Source organism: Quercus robur, chromosome 1, assembly GCF_932294415.1.
Source record: "Quercus robur chromosome 1, dhQueRobu3.1, whole genome shotgun sequence".
Taxonomy (NCBI): Eukaryota; Viridiplantae; Streptophyta; class Magnoliopsida; order Fagales; family Fagaceae; genus Quercus; species Quercus robur.
Window position 1 is genome coordinate 20,941,939 of NC_065534.1, and position 17,897 is coordinate 20,959,835.

A 17,897-nucleotide genomic window follows, 5' to 3' on the forward strand; every position below is an offset into this window, starting at 1 on the left:
AAAAAAAAAAAAGTGGTAAACTGTTTTGTGGCAATGGCATTGCCGAAATAGAGGGAAAAAAACAATTTGCCACTTTTTTTTTCCTTCCATTTCGGCACCACAATTTTTTTTTAGAAATGATATGTCCACAACATTTTCACAACATTTTTATAACAAATCTTAAGTGGCAGGTTGTTACTAATCTATATATATATATATATATATATATATATATAACCGAAGCTTTTAGAGCTACCACATTTTTCCACATCAGCATTATTTTTTTAAAAAAAAGATTATTAAAAAAAAAAGTAAAATCCTTTTCTGACCCAATAACTATTTCTCCAAAAACAAACCCGATAAAACCTGTTTCTCTCCCTCAAACGCAAACGTATCTCTCTCTGTCGTTCCCCCCACTCCTCTTCTACCTGTGGCTCTGCTACCCCAAACAGATTCTATTCTACAAAAAAAAAAAAAAAAAAAACAGAACCGCCTTATCCAAAAAAAAAAAAACACAGAGCCGCGAAACGCCGAGACAGAGATAGCAATTTGATTTTGAGGGTCCTTCACCATTCTCTTTGATTTTCAGGTTGTGGCCTACTTCCTCTCAAAAGGTAATTCTCCTCCGCCCATAAACACCGCTGCTGATGGGTTCCTACTCTTTCTCTGATAAAAAAAATTCCTCCACCGATGGGTTCCCATTCTTTCTTTGATTTTTTGTTATACGTTTTCAAATTTTATAATTTTAGTTGGCTTTGGTTCTAGATTTAAATTCAGAAATTAGGGCTTAGAAAATAGGATTCTGATGTGATTGATTAAATGTTTTCGTTTATATATATATATCGGGGGTAAGCTACTACAGACAGAGGGTGCCGTTCAGAGGGCACTGGGGGCGGAAGTGTAAATAGGTTACAAGTGTAGTTCTAGTACAAGTGTAAACTAAAGGAGAAGAGAAGAGAGACATGCTGGTTTTACAAAGTATTTTGAGTACAATGTGAAACTAAGCTTCTGAGGTATTCCTAAGAATTAAGCCTGCTGAAGACTCGAGCCAAAGGTCCCTTTTATAGCTGAGGAGAGCTTTGGATCAGGTCTAGAGACTGCTGGAATCATGGAGAGTAAACTGCTTTTACCGAGGGTAGATTCTTTTCCACCGAAAGCAAACAGTGATTTCCATGATTCTGTCTGGGGTACTGTAGAGTGAACAGTAACTGGTCACTGTTTATGAACAGTGTTTTGTCCCCTTGCTTTACTGTAATAGTGACTCTGCATAGTGTTCTGGACTGTGCAGTGAATAGTGATCTATCTGTATGCGGGTACTGTTCTGAATAGTAACCGGTTCTTTGCAGAAGATGATTTCTGAGCTTCTGAAGATATATGAAGATATTAATCACTGTCCAAATTATAACCATCATAAGGATCTTGAGAATCCTGGAATGGGTCATTTGGGGCACGATTGCAGGAGGCTTCTGAAGAGGCAGGAGAATCCTTTTCTACTGACTCTAGCTGTGCAGATTGAAGGAGTAGCTGTTGGGCAAGATCTTTGAGTTCCCTGCTTGATTTTCCGGAGAGTACTGAATCAAGGCTGGACTGTGATCTTGTGCAATAGGCTATTGGTTTCTGAACTGGAAGAGGAAAGTCTTTATATATTTTGGTGATAGCATCAGTTGGCCTGAACTTATCCCACCATTTTGTAAAGAATTCCCTATCAAGTAGATTCTGATTTATAGCATAATTCCACAAGCAAATCCAGTGGATCTTGTATCGGGCTGTCATATGCAAGATGGCTGGAAACTGTGAAGAATGCTTATCTGTCTGGAATTTGGAACCAAAGTATCTTAGTGCATCCTGTAGAGGTTCTGGGAAGTTCTGAGGGGTAGAACCAAACATTTCCCACCACTTGAGGAACCACGAAGGTATCTGTCCCTTGAAATTCTTGTCAAACTGAATGAACCATGAGTGATCATAGGTCTCAGTTTGGAAGAATAATACCTTTTCAAATGCATCCATATAATCATAGTAGTTATACAGGGGTTCTGAGCCCTTGAGTACTGTAAGTGTTCTGAGAGTGGAGGGATGTCCCCAATCTTTGCAGCTTACAAAACTCTGTATTGTGAACTTGTGATATAAGATAATTGAGGGATTATTCCTGTCTCTGATATCTTCTATTCTGGCAGACTTTTCCTGTGTGAGTATGCCTTTATAGAATTTGATGCTCTTTTCAGGGCTTTTGGGAAGGAAATGCCATTCAGGAGGTAAAACTTCCATTGCTAGTGCTAGTGGATCCGTTATATGAGCTAAGTGTGGCTCAATATAAGAGATATGCTGAACAAAAGGTTTCTTAATATAAGAAGCTCTACCTGTTCTGGGAGGGAGAGTATATGAAGATTGCTTAGACACAATCGGACCAAAGGGTTCTTTATCTTTGTATGGAGCTAAAGTTGCTTTGGGAGGAAGTGTGGCTAGAGCAAAACTGTAACTGTGTTGTCCTTGGGGCCTTTGGTAATTTGGTTTTGGAATTGTGGAGACCAAATAACGATTGGCTACAATGGATGGTGACACAGGTGTAACTTTGGGTGAACTGGAGAAGGGTACTAAGGGGCCAGGGTTTTGTGCCTGACTAATACTCCTAGTGGTTTGTTGTTTAGGTATTTTTGGAGGTTGGGGTTGTGCGGGTTTCTTCCCGGACATTTTGACTTGGATTCTGCAAAAATTCACGGGTTAGGAAGTCAGGGATACTGTTCTGAGTTCCTGCTATGAATTCAATGTCAAAATCGAAAACTGAAAGGATAGCTTGCCAACGTGCAAAAATCTGTTTTGATGCAATGTTTTGAACATCTTTTTCTAAAACATGTTTTGCAGATTTACAGTCAATTCTTAATAAGAACTTTTGATTCAAAAGATCGCTTTGAAATTTTGAAATGCAAAGTACTACGGATAAAATCTCTTTTTTAATGGTACTATAATTAAGTTGAGTGGGAGTCCAGATTCCTGAATAAAAACAGACAATCTGTTTAGGGGAAGTGGGACTAGTACGCTGGAGAAGAATGCCACCATAACCAATGTTAGAAGCATCTGTCTGAACTACCTTGAAGGAATTTTCAGAAGGGATTCCTAGGCAAGAGAGCGTCATGACATATTTCTTGACCTGTTGGACAACCGATGTATGAGTGGGCGTCCAAGGAGGAGGATTGGTTCGGAGTCTATCAAAAAGGGGCTTGCATTGTTGCCTAAGATTTTGATAGAAATCAGAAATGTAATTGAGGGATCCTAAGAATCTTTGAAGCTGGGTCTTTTCTAGGATTTCATCTGGGAATTTTTCTGCAAACTGGATGGCTCTATCTATGGGTTTGATAACTCCATGTTTTATATCAAATCCTAAGAATCTAACACTTGTTTGGAAAAGCTTTATCTTTGGGGCCGAGACAACAAGACCATTTCTTTCTATGGTTTGGAAGAATGTTCTGAGATGCTTCCAATTTTTGTCTAGGGATTCAGAGAAGATGAGTACATCATCAATGTATACAATGGTATGATTGGAGAATGGATTAAAAATCTCATTCATGATGTTTTGGAATTCAGAAGGTGCATTTTTTAGACCAAAGGGCATTACATTCCATCCGTAATGGCCAAAGGGGGTGGTAAAAGCTGTCTTGTACCTATCAGATTCTTTGATTTGTATCTGCCAAAAACCACTCTTCATATCAAACTTACTAAAAACCACTATTTTACTAAGCCTGTTGACTAAGTCTCTTTTGTTGGGGATAGGATACCTAATCCATTCTAAGACTTTGTTAAGGGGCTTGTAATTGATGACAAGACGAGGAACACCTCTCTCAATCTCAGCGTTTTTCTGGACATAAAAGGCTGAACAAGACCATGGTGACCTAGAATTTCTGATGATTCCCTTTTTAAGAAGATCCTCTATTTCTGCTTTGCAGGTATCCATAAGTTCTTGACTCATTTGGATAGGTCTGGCTTTGGTAGGGATATCCTTTTCATAGAAATCCTTGACATAAGGTAGTGCAACTTCGTGCCTTTTCCTATGCCAAAAGGCTGTGGGAAGATCAGAGCAAACTTCATGTTTGAGTTTTTCTTCAAACATTCTGATGTCTGATTGGTAATTCTTGCAGGCTAATTGCTCTTCAACTCTTTTGTAACTTAGTTCATTACCAAGGTACTTAAGGTGTTGGGTTTTGGCTTTAATGAGGCTAAAGGTTTTGGAGATGGAAACCTTTTGGAAACTATTGATGTCTTTAGGTTCAGGACTCCTAATAAACTTAAACTTGACTGGTTGGCCAAAAGGATGGGTAGTGATTCCTTCACTATCCGTGATAAATGGATACAACAGACACATGAATGAGTTTCCTAAGATGACCCTATGTGTCATATTTTTGACAAGAACAAAGGTGGTTTTAAAACACGCATTGTCTTGGCATACATGTGCTCTTGGGATTTTAAATTCAATCTGCATTTTACCTCCACTTGCGGATGTTAACCGTTCTCTGGTTTTCCGGAAGTACTTAGAGGGGATGATTCCTTCTTGAATGCAGTTGAGATCAGCGCCTGAATCTATTAAGGCAACTGCTTCGAATTGAAAATCCTTACTTATGACAATCCTGACTTTGGAATGCCATTTCTGGATGTTAATTCTACTGATGGTTTGCAAGAACGATCCAGTGGATGGTCCGGGCTCAATGTCTGTAGTAGGATTAACAGTTTTATCTACCTCATCTCCAGAAGGGTTTTGTAATGAGATCCTGTACTCATTGCCTCGATGAGAAGTGTATTCTAGGTGCTCGGCTCTTTGGTCCATGAGACCATGATCAACCTTGAGAATGATAAGGTTTTGTCTAAGGGTTCTAACCTCGGTCTTGGTATCCTTAATCTCTTTTTGAAGATCTTGGATAGTGATCTCGTTCTTGGATTTGGTAAACCTATTGTAGATTTTTTTCAAGTCGGCTTTGGGTTCCTGAATCCTAGGGTCGGATGTATTGGTTTCCTTAACTAGGGTTTTATGGAATTTACTAAGTCTACGGGATTTCTCTTCTGGGTCCTTGATCTGTTCTATAAGACCTAGGAGTAGTTCTTCTTGCTTAGAAAGAACTTTGATAGTGTTGTTCCTGCAACAGCTATCTTGACAAGGTATGGCTTCATCTGGACTACTAGAGGTGTTATCTGAAACTCTAGGAGAGGATGAATTTTGGTAAATCTGACAGATTTCTCGGTCAATAGAACTGTTGGGTGACTCGCTTTCCGGGTGGTCATGTTCTAGGACTTTAGAGATGTCTCCAGATACTAAGGAATGGGTAGGGGAGATGTCTGGGCATTCTTTCTTGAAATGTCCTTTCTTTCCACACTTAAAGCATTTTCCTTTTGCTTTAGGTTTGAGGTTGGCGATAGTATTGGGGTTTCCTTTCCTATAGAAGCCTCTACTTTCTAATTTTTGTCTTCTATATTCTCTGGAAACAATCTTCTTCCTATGGAAATCCTTGAAGGCTGGGTTCCCTCTGTATTTGGATATCCATTTCTTAGGAGGGGGTGGGGGTGTATCACCAAGCTGGTCGTTCAGTGGTTCTTTCTCCTTTTCACTTTCTGAGGAGGGTTCATTAGAACTGCTAGAAGATATGTGGGCCTCTAAGACATTTACTTCTGGTAAAGGGGAGACTAATTTTTGTGCTAAGTGTCTAGCCTTTGTTGGTGAAGGGGTTTTTGCTGGAAGTTTGGTTTTGACATAGTTCTTTTTATGCCAATGAAAATGTTTCTCAAAGTATTCGAAGAAAGGATAATCTGCTTTTACCTCTTTCACGAACAACTTCCATTTCTCCAAAACTTCAACCTTTTGTTCCTTGGTATGGTTGGCTCGATAGGCTTCTCTCTTAACTCTGTTCTTTTCAGAATTAAATTCCTTTTCAAGCATGTCCATATCAGGGATGAATTCTTTTGTCAACACTAGGAGCTGATAGTCGTATTCAGTTTCCTGCTGAATAGGATTCTTGAAATCAGATCCTGATGGTGAAGGGGGCTTAAGACTATCTTGACTAGTGCTGTCTTCTTCTTGATCAGCAACTGAGTCTTGTTTGGCTGTGTAACAAGGGGTACTAACCTGGGAATGGTCTTTAACACCTTGAAACTGTGGACCTAAGTCTCTTCTAGAAGTAGGAGCTCGTGTTATAGACGAACTACTATATTGGGATGCAGGTCTATCTCTAAGAAGGATAGTTGGCTGCCTAAAGGGTTGGCGTAGATCTATGGATCTAGACCTATGATGAAGATCTATGGGAGATCTGGGTACACCATAATCTAAGGGTGACCTAAACCTAGACTGATCAAAGCTTAGTCTAACCGTTCCATCGGTTAGTTGCTGGATGACATCTAGATCTGGGCTCCTAACAGGGTTCTGGACCTGTAGAGGATAATTTTCATTTTCTAAAGTCCATTGTGCTGGGAATGTTATTTCAGACCATTTCAGGGTTTTAGGTACCTGAACAGTGGATCTAACATCCGAGGTTTGGATAAGAGTAGTTTCACCTGGTTTTCTCTTATCGAATGCTTGAATGGACATATTGGTTCTCATGCACTTATAATACACTCTGTATATAAGAGCAATCTGTCTGGTACCATGTAACACTAGGTTTCCATGGGTTTTGATGTTGAGAGTGAGGACCTTCAAGATGTGAGGGTCGTCAAGTGCAACTGTGAGGTTTGGGTAACAATCGAAGTGAACTGGACCATTACTCAAACTGGATTCTATGGTTCCTAGGAGACTATCATTAAACCTGATGAGGCGAGTGTCTCTAAGGGCCATAAGGATTGAGTTGTTCAACCCTTCCCTGATCAATGGTTTTACTCCAACTTGGACAAGTCCTATATGGAGGAATTTGTGATCTTTTTCCCTGTGAGCTTTCACGGCTGCAGGGGACAACAAATAACAGGTTTCATATTCCTTGTTAATGCTGTAAACTTGTTCTATAGTCCTAACATGGTAGTCTGTTCTGAAAGACCTTTTTAAGGACCAAGATGATGACTTATAGACTTGGGTTGTGGGAACTTTGGGTATGTTCCAATCTCCTAACTTCTGATCTAGATCTGAAAGCTGGTACGACTCCGAGTTGATTGTTCCATCTTCTTGTGGAATCTCAGGAGGGTTTGTACTGCTAGATCTAATGGAAGTAGAAGAGTCACTCCTTCTAAACATCCTATTTATCATTCTGGATTAGAGGCCTAAGAAATCAATTACAACCTAGACCACCTTTATCTTCCAATTTCTGAGTCTAACCTTAGATCTGAAACAGGGAGTGTATGACTACCTTCCTATGATATGTTACCACTTATGGCTGTTTCCGGATGCCTACTGTGTGTCTGCTGCTACTTACCGCCGCTTTCCCTTGCTACTAGTGTATTCGAACCCTATCGCTCACACCCTAACGCCTAACGCTCTCCTGGCTAACGGCTCAACGGGACTTTACTGTTTGACGCGGGTTCACACTAACCTCGGGGTATAGACTTACCGGGCAACACATTGGCACAGATCTGGATGCTTACTCCTAGACTTATTGGATAACATGTCCTCACAGGAACTGGTTTAGTACACATCTGTAACAAATTGTGGGGAAAGAAACAAAGACAAGAAGAAGAAGATAACTGGGAAGCAAAGGATTAGCTTAAACAAATAATCACAAAATAATAAACAGTTTGAATGAACGAGAGGCTCAGCCTACCACCAACAGAAAGAACAGTAAACACTGACTAAGATGAAGTAGTAGATGAAGAATGCAACATATGGGAGTGGAAGTGCTATCAGAAAATAGATGTAAAACAAAATAATATTTGTTAGAGATAACATACTTCAAAGTAATGTATAACCAGAAAATAATGGATAACTTTGGCGGTTGTACCAGCCAACTTGATTGAAAATCAAAATATACAGTAACTTACAAACACTTACGATCAGCCACAAATGGCTCTGATACCAAACGGGGGTAAGCTAGGGGAGAGAAGGCTCCCACCACTTTTCGGGGTAGTACCGTCTAGCTAGGGATCCCGATGGTACCTATCAGAGTCAGCGCTCAGTCTACCCCGCAGGGGACCTATGCACCCGGTAGGCGGAGAGCCCTCCCTTAATCCCCAACGGGGAAGTGAGAGTTCCTACCACAGCCTCTATTCACTGCACCTGCAGAAAGGATGGCTCTGATACCAAACGGGGGTAAGCTAGGGGAAAGAAGGCTCCCACCACTTTTCGGGTTGGAACATACCCAAAGTTCCCACAACCCAAGTCTATAAGTCATCATCTTGGTCCTTAAAAAGGTCTTTCAGAACAGACTACCATGTTAGGACTATAGAACAAGTTTACAGCATTAACAAGGAATATGAAACCTGTTATTTGTTGTCCCCTGCAGCCGTGAAAGCTCACAGGGAAAAAGATCACAAATTCCTCCATATAGGACTTGTCCAAGTTGGAGTAAAACCATTGATCAGGGAAGGGTTGAACAACTCAATCCTTATGGCCCTTAGAGACACTCGCCTCATCAGGTTTAATGATAGTCTCCTAGGAACCATAGAATCCAGTTTGAGTAATGGTCCAGTTCACTTCGATTGTTACCCAAACCTCACAGTTGCACTTGACGACCCTCACATCTTGAAGGTCCTCACTCTCAACATCAAAACCCATGGAAACCTAGTGTTACATGGTACCAGACAGATTGCTCTTATATACAGAGTGTATTATAAGTGCATGAGAACCAATATGTCCATTCAAGCATTCGATAAGAGAAAACCAGGTGAAACTACTCTTATCCAAACCTCGGATGTTAGATCCACTGTTCAGGTACCTAAAACCCTGAAATGGTCTGAAATAACATTCCCAGCACAATGGACTTTAGAAAATGAAAATTATCCTCTACAGGTCCAGAACCCTGTTAGGAGCCCAGATCTAGATGTCATCCAGCAACTAACCGATGGAACGGTTAGACTAAGATTTGATCAGTCTAGGTTTAGGTCACCCTTAGATTATGGTGTACCCAGATCTCCCATAGATCTTCATCATAGGTCTAGATCCATAGATCTACGCCAACCCTTTAGGCAGCCAACTATCCTTCTTAGAGATAGACCTGCATCCCAATATAGTAGTTCGTCTATAACACGAGCTCCTACTTCTAGAAGAGACTTAGGTCCACAGTTTCAAGGTGTTAAAGACCATTCCCAGGTTAGTACCCCTTGTTACACAGCCAAACAAGACTCAGTTGCTGATCAAGAAGAAGACAGCACTAGTCAAGATAGTCTTAAGCCCCCTTCACCATCAGGATCTGATTTCAAGAATCCTATTCAGCAGGAAACTGAATACGACTATCAGCTCCTAGTGTTGACAAAAGAATTCATCCCTGATATGGACATGCTTGAAAAGGAATTTAATTCTGAAAAGAACAGAGTTAAGAGAGAAGCCTATCGAGCCAACCATACCAAGGAACAAAAGGTTGAAGTTTTGGAGAAATGGAAGTTGTTCGTGAAAGAGGTAAAAGCAGATTATCCTTTCTTCGAATACTTTGAGAAACATTTTCATTGGCATAAAAAGAACTATGTCAAAACCAAACTTCCAGCAAAAACCCCTTCACCAACAAAGGCTAGACACTTAGCACAAAAATTAGTCTCCCCTTTACCAGAAGTAAATGTCTTAGAGGCCCACATATCTTCTAGCAGTTCTAATGAACCCTCCTCAGAAAGTGAAAAGGAGAAAGAACCACTGAACGACCAGCTTGGTGATACACCCCCACCCCCTCCTAAGAAATGGATATCCAAATACAGAGGGAACCCAGCCTTCAAGGATTTCCATAGGAAGAAGATTGTTTCCAGAGAATATAGAAGACAAAAATTAGAAAGTAGAGGCTTCTATAGGAAAGGAAACCCCAATACTATCGCCAACCTCAAACCTAAAGCAAAAGGAAAATGCTTTAAGTGTGGAAAGAAAGGACATTTCAAGAAAGAATGCCCAGACATCTCCCCTACCCATTCCTTAGTATCTGGAGACATCTCTAAAGTCCTAGAACATGACCACCCGGAAAGCGAGTCACCCAACAGTTCTATTGACCGAGAAATCTGTCAGATTTACCAAAATTCATCCTCTCCTAGAGTTTCAGATAACACCTCTAGTAGTCCAGATGAAGCCATACCTTGTCAAGATAGCTGTTGCAGGAACAACACTATCAAAGTTCTTTCTAAGCAAGAAGAACTACTCCTAGGTCTTATAGAACAGATCAAGGACCCAGAAGAGAAATCCCGTAGACTTAGTAAATTCCATAAAACCCTAGTTAAGGAAACCAATACATCCGACCCTAGGATTCAGGAACCCAAAGCCGACTTGAAAAAAATCTACAATAGGTTTACCAAATCCAAGAACGAGATCACTATCCAAGATCTTCAAAAAGAGATTAAGGATACCAAGACCGAGGTTAGAACCCTTAGACAAAACCTTATCATTCTCAAGGTTGATCATGGTCTCATGGACCAAAGAGCCGAGCACCTAGAATACACTTCTCATCGAGGCAATGAGTACAGGATCTCATTACAAAACCCTTCTGGAGATGAGGTAGATAAAACTGTTAATCCTACTACAGACATTGAGCCCGGACCATCCACTGGATCGTTCTTGCAAACCATCAGTAGAATTAACATCCAGAAATGGCATTCCAAAGTCAGGATTGTCATAAGTAAGGATTTTCAATTCGAAGCAGTTGCCTTAATAGATTCAGGCGCTGATCTCAACTGCATTTAAGAAGGAATCATCCCCTCTAAGTACTTCCGGAAAACCAGAGAACGGTTAACATCCGCAAGTGGAGGTAAAATGCAGATTGAATTTAAAATCCCAAGAGCACATGTATGCCAAGACAATGCGTGTTTTAAAACCACCTTTGTTCTTGTCAAAAATATGACACATAGGGTCATCTTAGGAAACTCATTCATGTGTCTGTTGTATCCATTTATCACGGATAGTGAAGGAATCACTACCCATCCTTTTGGCCAACCAGTCAAGTTTAAGTTTATTAGGAGTCCTGAACCTAAAGACATCAATAGTCTCCAAAAGGTTTCCATCTCCAAAACCTTTAGCCTCATTAAAGCCAAAACCCAACACCTTAAGTACCTTGGTAATGAACTAAGTTACAAAAGAGTTGAAGAGCAATTAGCCTGCAAGAATTACCAATCAGACATCAGAATGTTTGAAGAAAAACTCAAACATGAAGTTTGCTCTGATCTTCCCACAGCCTTTTGGCATAGGAAAAGGCACGAAGTTGCACTACCTTATGTCAAGGATTTCTATGAAAAGGATATCCCTACCAAAGCCAGACCTATCCAAATGAGTCAAGAACTTATGGATACCTGCAAAGCAGAAATAGAGGATCTTCTTAAAAAGGGAATCATCAGAAATTCTAGGTCACCATGGTCTTGTTCAGCCTTTTATGTCCAGAAAAACGCTGAGATTGAGAGAGGTGTTCCTCGTCTTGTCATCAATTACAAGCCCCTTAACAAAGTCTTAGAATGGATTAGGTATCCTATCCCCAACAAAAGAGACTTAGTCAACAGGCTTAGTAAAATAGTGGTTTTTAGTAAGTTTGATATGAAGAGTGGTTTTTGGCAGATACAAATCAAAGAATCTGATAGGTACAAGACAGCTTTTACCACCCCCTTTGGCCATTACGGATGGAATGTAATGCCCTTTGGTCTAAAAAATGCACCTTCTGAATTCCAAAACATCATGAATGAGATTTTTAATCCATTCTCCAATCATACCATTGTATACATTGATGATGTACTCATCTTCTCTGAATCCCTAGACAAAAATTGGAAGCATCTCAGAACATTCTTCCAAACCATAGAAAGAAATGGTCTTGTTGTCTCGGCCCCAAAGATAAAGCTTTTCCAAACAAGTGTTAGATTCTTAGGATTTGATATAAAACATGGAGTTATCAAACCCATAGATAGAGCCATCCAGTTTGCAGAAAAATTCCCAGATGAAATCCTAGAAAAGACCCAGCTTCAAAGATTCTTAGGATCCCTCAATTACATTTCTGATTTCTATCAAAATCTTAGGCAACAATGCAAGCCCCTTTTTGATAGACTCCGAACCAATCCTCCTCCTTGGACGCCCACTCATACATCGGTTGTCCAACAGGTCAAGAAATATGTCATGACGCTCTCTTGCCTAGGAATCCCTTCTGAAAATTCCTTCAAGGTAGTTCAGACAGATGCTTCTAACATTGGTTATGGTGGCATTCTTCTCCAGCGTACTAGTCCCACTTCCCCTAAACAGATTGTCTGTTTTTATTCAGGAATCTGGACTCCCACTCAACTTAATTATAGTACCATTAAAAAAGAGATTTTATCCGTAGTACTTTGCATTTCAAAATTTCAAAGCGATCTTTTGAATCAAAAGTTCTTATTAAGAATTGACTGTAAATCTGCAAAACATGTTTTAGAAAAAGATGTTCAAAACATTGCATCAAAACAGATTTTTGCACGTTGGCAAGCTATCCTTTCAGTTTTCGATTTTGACATTGAATTCATAGCAGGAACTCAGAACAATATCCCTGACTTCCTAACCCGTGAATTTTTGCAGAATCCAAGTCAAAATGTCCGGGAAGAAACCCGCACAACCCCAACCTCCAAAAATACCTAAACAACAAACCACTAGGAGTATTAGTTAGGCACAAAACCCTGGCCCCTTAGTACCCTTCTCCAGTTCACCCAAAGTTACACCTGTGTCACCATCCATTGTAGCCAATCGTTATTTGGTCTCCACAATTCCAAAACCAAATTACCAAAGGCCCCAAGGACAACACAGTTACAGTTCTGCTCTAGCCACACTTCCTCCCAAAGCAACTTTAGCTCCATACAAAGATAAAGAACCCTTTGGTCCGATTGTGTCTAAGCAATCTTCATATACTCTCCCTCCCAGAACAGGTAGAGCTTCTTATATTAAGAAACCTTTTGTTCAGCATATCTCTTATATTGAGCCACACTTAGCTCATATAACGGATCCACTAGCACTAGCAATGGAAGTTTTACCTCCTGAATGGCATTTCCTTCCCAAAAGCCCTGAAAAGAGCATCAAATTCTATAAAGGCATACTCACACAAGAAAAGTCTGCCAGAATAGAAGATATCAGAGACAGGAATAATCCCTCAATTGTCTTATATCACAAGTTCACAATACAGAGTTTTGTAAGCTGCAAAGATTGGGGACATCCCTCCACTCTCAGAACACTTACAGTACTCAAGGGCTCAGAACCCCTGTATAACTACTATGATTATATGGATGCATTTGAAAATGTATTATTCTTCCAAACTGAGACCTATGATCACTCATGGTTCATTCAGTTTGACAAGAATTTCAAGGGACAGATACCTTCGTGGTTCCTCAAGTGGTGGGAAATGTTTGGTTCTACCCCTCAGAACTTCCCAGAACCTCTACAGGATGCACTAAGATACTTTGGTTCCAAATTCCAGACAGATAAGCATTCTTCACAGTTTCCAGCCATCTTGCATATGACAACCCGATACAAGATCCACTGGATTTGCTTGTGGAATTATGCTATAAATCAGAATCTACTTGATAGGGAATTCTTTACAAAATGGTGGGATAAGTTCAGGCCAACTGATGCTATCACCAAAATGTATAAAGACTTTCCTCTTCCAGTTCAGAAACCAATAGCCTATTGCACAAGATCACAGTCCAGCCTTGATTCAGTACTCTCCGGAAAATCAAGCAGGGAACTCAAAGATCTTGCCCAACAGCTACTCCTTCAATCTGCACAGCTAGAGTCAGTAGAAAAGGATTCTCCTGCCTCTTCAGAAGCCTCCTGCAATCGTGCCCCAAATGACCCATTCCAGGATTCTCAAGATCCTTATGATGGTTATAATTTGGACAGTGATTAATATCTTCATATATCTTCAGAAGCTCAGAAATCATCTTCTGCAAAGAACCGGTTACTATTCAGAACAGTACCCGCATACAGATAGATCACTATTCACTGCACAGTCCAGAACACTATGCAGAGTCACTATTACAGTAAAGCAAGTGGATAAAACACTGTTCATAAACAGTGACCAGTTACTGTTCACTCTACAGTACCCCAGACAGAATCATGGAAATCATTGTTTGCTTTCGGTGGAAAAAAATCTACCCTCGGTAAAAGCAGTTTACTCTCCATGATTCCAGCAGTCTCTAAACTTGATCCAAAGCTCTCCTCAGCTATAAAAGGGACCTTTGGCTCCAGTCTTCAGCAGGCTTAATTCTTAGGAATACCTCAGAAGCTTAGTTTCACATTGTACTCAAAATACTTTGTAAAACCAGCATGTCTCTCTTCTCTTCTCCTTTAGTTTACACTTGTACTAGAACTACACTTGTAACCTATTTACACTTCTGCCCCCAGTGCCCTCTGAACGGCACCCTCTGTCTGTAGTAGCTTACCCCCGTTTGGTATATATATATATATATATATATATTTTTTTTTTTTTTTAATTCATCTCTTTGGATTTAAATCATTCAGTTTCTTTGCAGAGATGAAGTGGAATACTCTAATTTCATCACAGCAAAGGTATTAATTTCTTTTTCTAATATTCTCTTCAATTATGGTTTGTTGTCAAGTTAGGAATTTTAGTTCATACCCCTTTTCCTCTCTAAACGGGCATAATCCAAAGAACCCAACGACATCGCAAATTGTCTTCTGGAACAAATCGATCTTCCTTTTATTCAAAACATACAAAGTCTTCCATATGTTATTCAAAATCCAATTTTGTTTGACAAATTCACCAGCTTTCTTGCTTTTTCTCTCTGTAATTCTCTCTTTCTCATGTTTTTGCTGGTATAATGGTTGAGAGAATGATGTAAGAATTGGTATCCTTTGTGAAAATAAGCCAACCCTAAGTGTTTGACAAAATGACCCAGAGAAATTAGAATCAATGAAAATTAAAGGTTTGGTAAAAATTTTATGTCTGTTTTGTTAAAATCCTCCCCATCACCCTAAGTGTTTGACAGAATGTCTCAATGAAATTGAAATCTTTATTTTTCTTACCATGTTGTAATAATGAAATTCATTGTCATTTAAAGTTGCTGCAAAATATGTTTGTATGGCATTGTTACCGTATTGTTGGAATTAGAGATAAGTCAAACTTCATCTATTTGTTTTTTCCATACTCTATTCCTGTTTTATGGAGGACTTTTGGATTGAACTTTCAGCTTTAGCTCATGATTTTTGTAGCAATCATCAAATGTTTTTTTTATAGCCCAATTTAATAGGTCTCTTTTCTTATCTTTGGGTTGCTACTGACAGCTATAATAAATTTCTGGACTTGGATATGTGACTTTTTGTTAGAATAATACACTTATTGGCATTTGATGCAAGTTTCCTAAAATTTATGTTGGTTGCAACTTGGGTTCTTATTGTTGTTAATTGTTCTGCTGATAGGTAGCACTTTGATTTTCTTGGAAGGATTGCAAAAATATGTATTTAACTTAATGGAATTCCCCGTGGGATGTAATGATAGTGTTGGGCAGTTAGGGAAACAGCACTTTTGAAATTTAAAAGGGGTATGAACTAAAATTTAAAGAATTTTTTCTTTTAAAAATTCTGTCATACTCTACATTGTTATACTTATCCCTTTTTCATCGCAGGTGAATTTTAGTTCTTTTAAACTTAATCATGTCACTTTAATTTTCAAGTTTTGTTTTCCCTTTTATCTGTTCTGTTATTCGTAAGGGGGAGTGAAACTGAGGAATTCTGTCGGTTTGATCTACTTTTGGTTTTTTGGGTTGCTATGGTTGAATGGTTGGCCTTTGGTTCAACACCCTTAAAAAGGGGTTTTTAGCAAATTTTTAATTGTGTAGTTTTGGTATTTGATGTCCTCCACCGTAAGAATTCTCAGTTTATGCTCTATTTGTATTAACATGAGACCTTTATTATTATTATTATTTTATTTTTTTTGGGATTTAATTAAAGTTTCTAGGTTATCTCAAGCTTTGGTTTCATGTTTAGTCTCTATTTATTTTGTATTTTAGTTTGACCGAATCTTCTTTAATAGTAGCATCTTGATTTTTGAGGGGTTTTATTTGATTCTTTGTTTGGTTGCAGACCCCAGCTTCTTTTCCAATTTCCTCCTTTAGTAACCCACGGATTATTTTCTGCTTTTTGTTATGCACAGCGAAAGACCAAATCTATATAGTTTAGAAGCTGTCTGCAAATCCCAGCAATATCAAAGTGAAAAGGTAGAGCTATTTAAGATAGAAATTATGAGAAAATTTTACTAATGATAGAAGATTTTCTGTTGTGATTATTTAATGCAAATTGTTGGTATGGGTTGCAGGGAAAAGAAAGCTATGAGTAATGGACATAGACATGAGTTATTAAAACACTAAACAATTGTATCTTTTTGGTGGTTTGCTATTGGTAATTCTTTTCTTCACAATCATGCTATTGTTTTCTGTTTTTAATTTTTATAATAACAAACATTTATAACTAAGGCATTGAAATATTTTGTGCACACCATGTGTTTGAGAAAATGCCTTGCTTACTCTTGCATTAGTTTGTAGCCACTTTATGGTTTGTGCATCTTGGTTTTAATTGATACTGGTTATTGACTACTTTTTGTTATGTATCAATCATAAGTTATGATGATACAAAAAATATTCTGTTTGTACCCAACGATCGGAAAAAAATATGTTTTGCCAAGTCATTAAAGGATGAAGAAACTCTTAGATGTCAGTTCTGCCAAATAGCCAATGTACTTAATCAGTAGATTTGATTTCAATTGCCAGATTTTCAATTGATATAGAAATAATGGAATGATGGATTGTTGTTCTTTTCAAAAAAAAATTTTATAATGAAAGCCTTATGGTCAAAGCACAGTTTGTCAACGTTACTTTCAACTTTCAAGCATTCAAATTTAGATAGGTGCTTGGTAGAACTTTGTTTCTAAGGTATTTAATTCAATGCATTGAATAGTCTTTTTTCTTATTTTCTGCCAAATAATGCAGTGGCTTGGTATTCAAACTAATATTTTCAATGCTTCGTTCTTTGCTCTCTTTTTATTTTGAAATTTTTTTTCCTGGGCTGAATGAGTTGTCCTCTATTAAGGTTACAACTGAGACATTATATAGCACTTACATCAATTCAAATGCCTACGTAAAGCTTTACATGAATCATTCTTCTTTTTTCCTTGCTTTAGCCTCTTTTTCTATTTGCTAAGATAGAGTAAATTTGTGGTTTGTTGACAGTACTTGCTACATGCAATGAGAATTACTATAGTTCACAATCGAATGAGTTTTACCATAGTTAACAAATGAGTTTCTTTTGGAACATCTGACTCCTCCTGCCAACAGTTTGAAGCCATGTCATATCATGTACAACAATGAAGATGACAATGGGAGAGATATTTTCCAAAGATTATATTGAAATTTTATTGTTTAATAGATTGTGCTGATTTTTTTTTCGACCCAATTCTTTTTATGTAAATAATTATATTAGAGGGTACTTGTGTCTGTTTTGTATTCTATATTTGATTGAATTGTAGTTTAGATGAATCTTTGGGTTTGGAACAGGATATGGAGTTCATACATAAGCCATTTTGGTCCTTAATTGTATTGTGGAAAAATTTATTGCAGAGAGATGATTAGAGTCAAAATAATTATGCTGCTACGACAATTCTTATAATTCTTTTCAATTAGAGTATGAAATTGAAATTTTGAAATTTTTTTGCCTGTTCGTTGTTGGTGCTTCTAACTATTGGAAAATTTCATTTATTGTTGTTTTCGTTATCAATCTGTTCTATTGCCAGGCTTACCAAAAAACACTTTTTAAAGTTTTTCTTTTTTCAATTTATTGGAAATATTGATTAATTCTTAAGATTTAATTCTTCATTTTATTTTAAACTTAA

At 38.4% G+C, this 17,897-nt stretch overlaps 1 long non-coding RNA gene across 2 annotated transcripts; it reads left to right on the forward strand.

The window, feature by feature from the left end:
- The first annotated feature begins 457 nt into the window (after nt 1-457).
- LOC126725026 (uncharacterized) lies at nt 458-17,561 on the forward strand. 2 transcript variants are annotated; one of them, XR_007655258.1, is made up of 4 exons: nt 458-593; nt 14,527-14,563; nt 16,097-16,411; nt 17,239-17,561. It is a non-coding gene; the product is annotated as an uncharacterized LOC126725026 (long non-coding RNA). The 2 variants fall into 2 exon arrangements; XR_007655256.1 differs by lacking the exons at nt 458-593; nt 14,527-14,563 and having other exon boundaries at nt 15,325-16,411.
- Nucleotides 17,562-17,897: the final 336 nt, after the last annotated feature.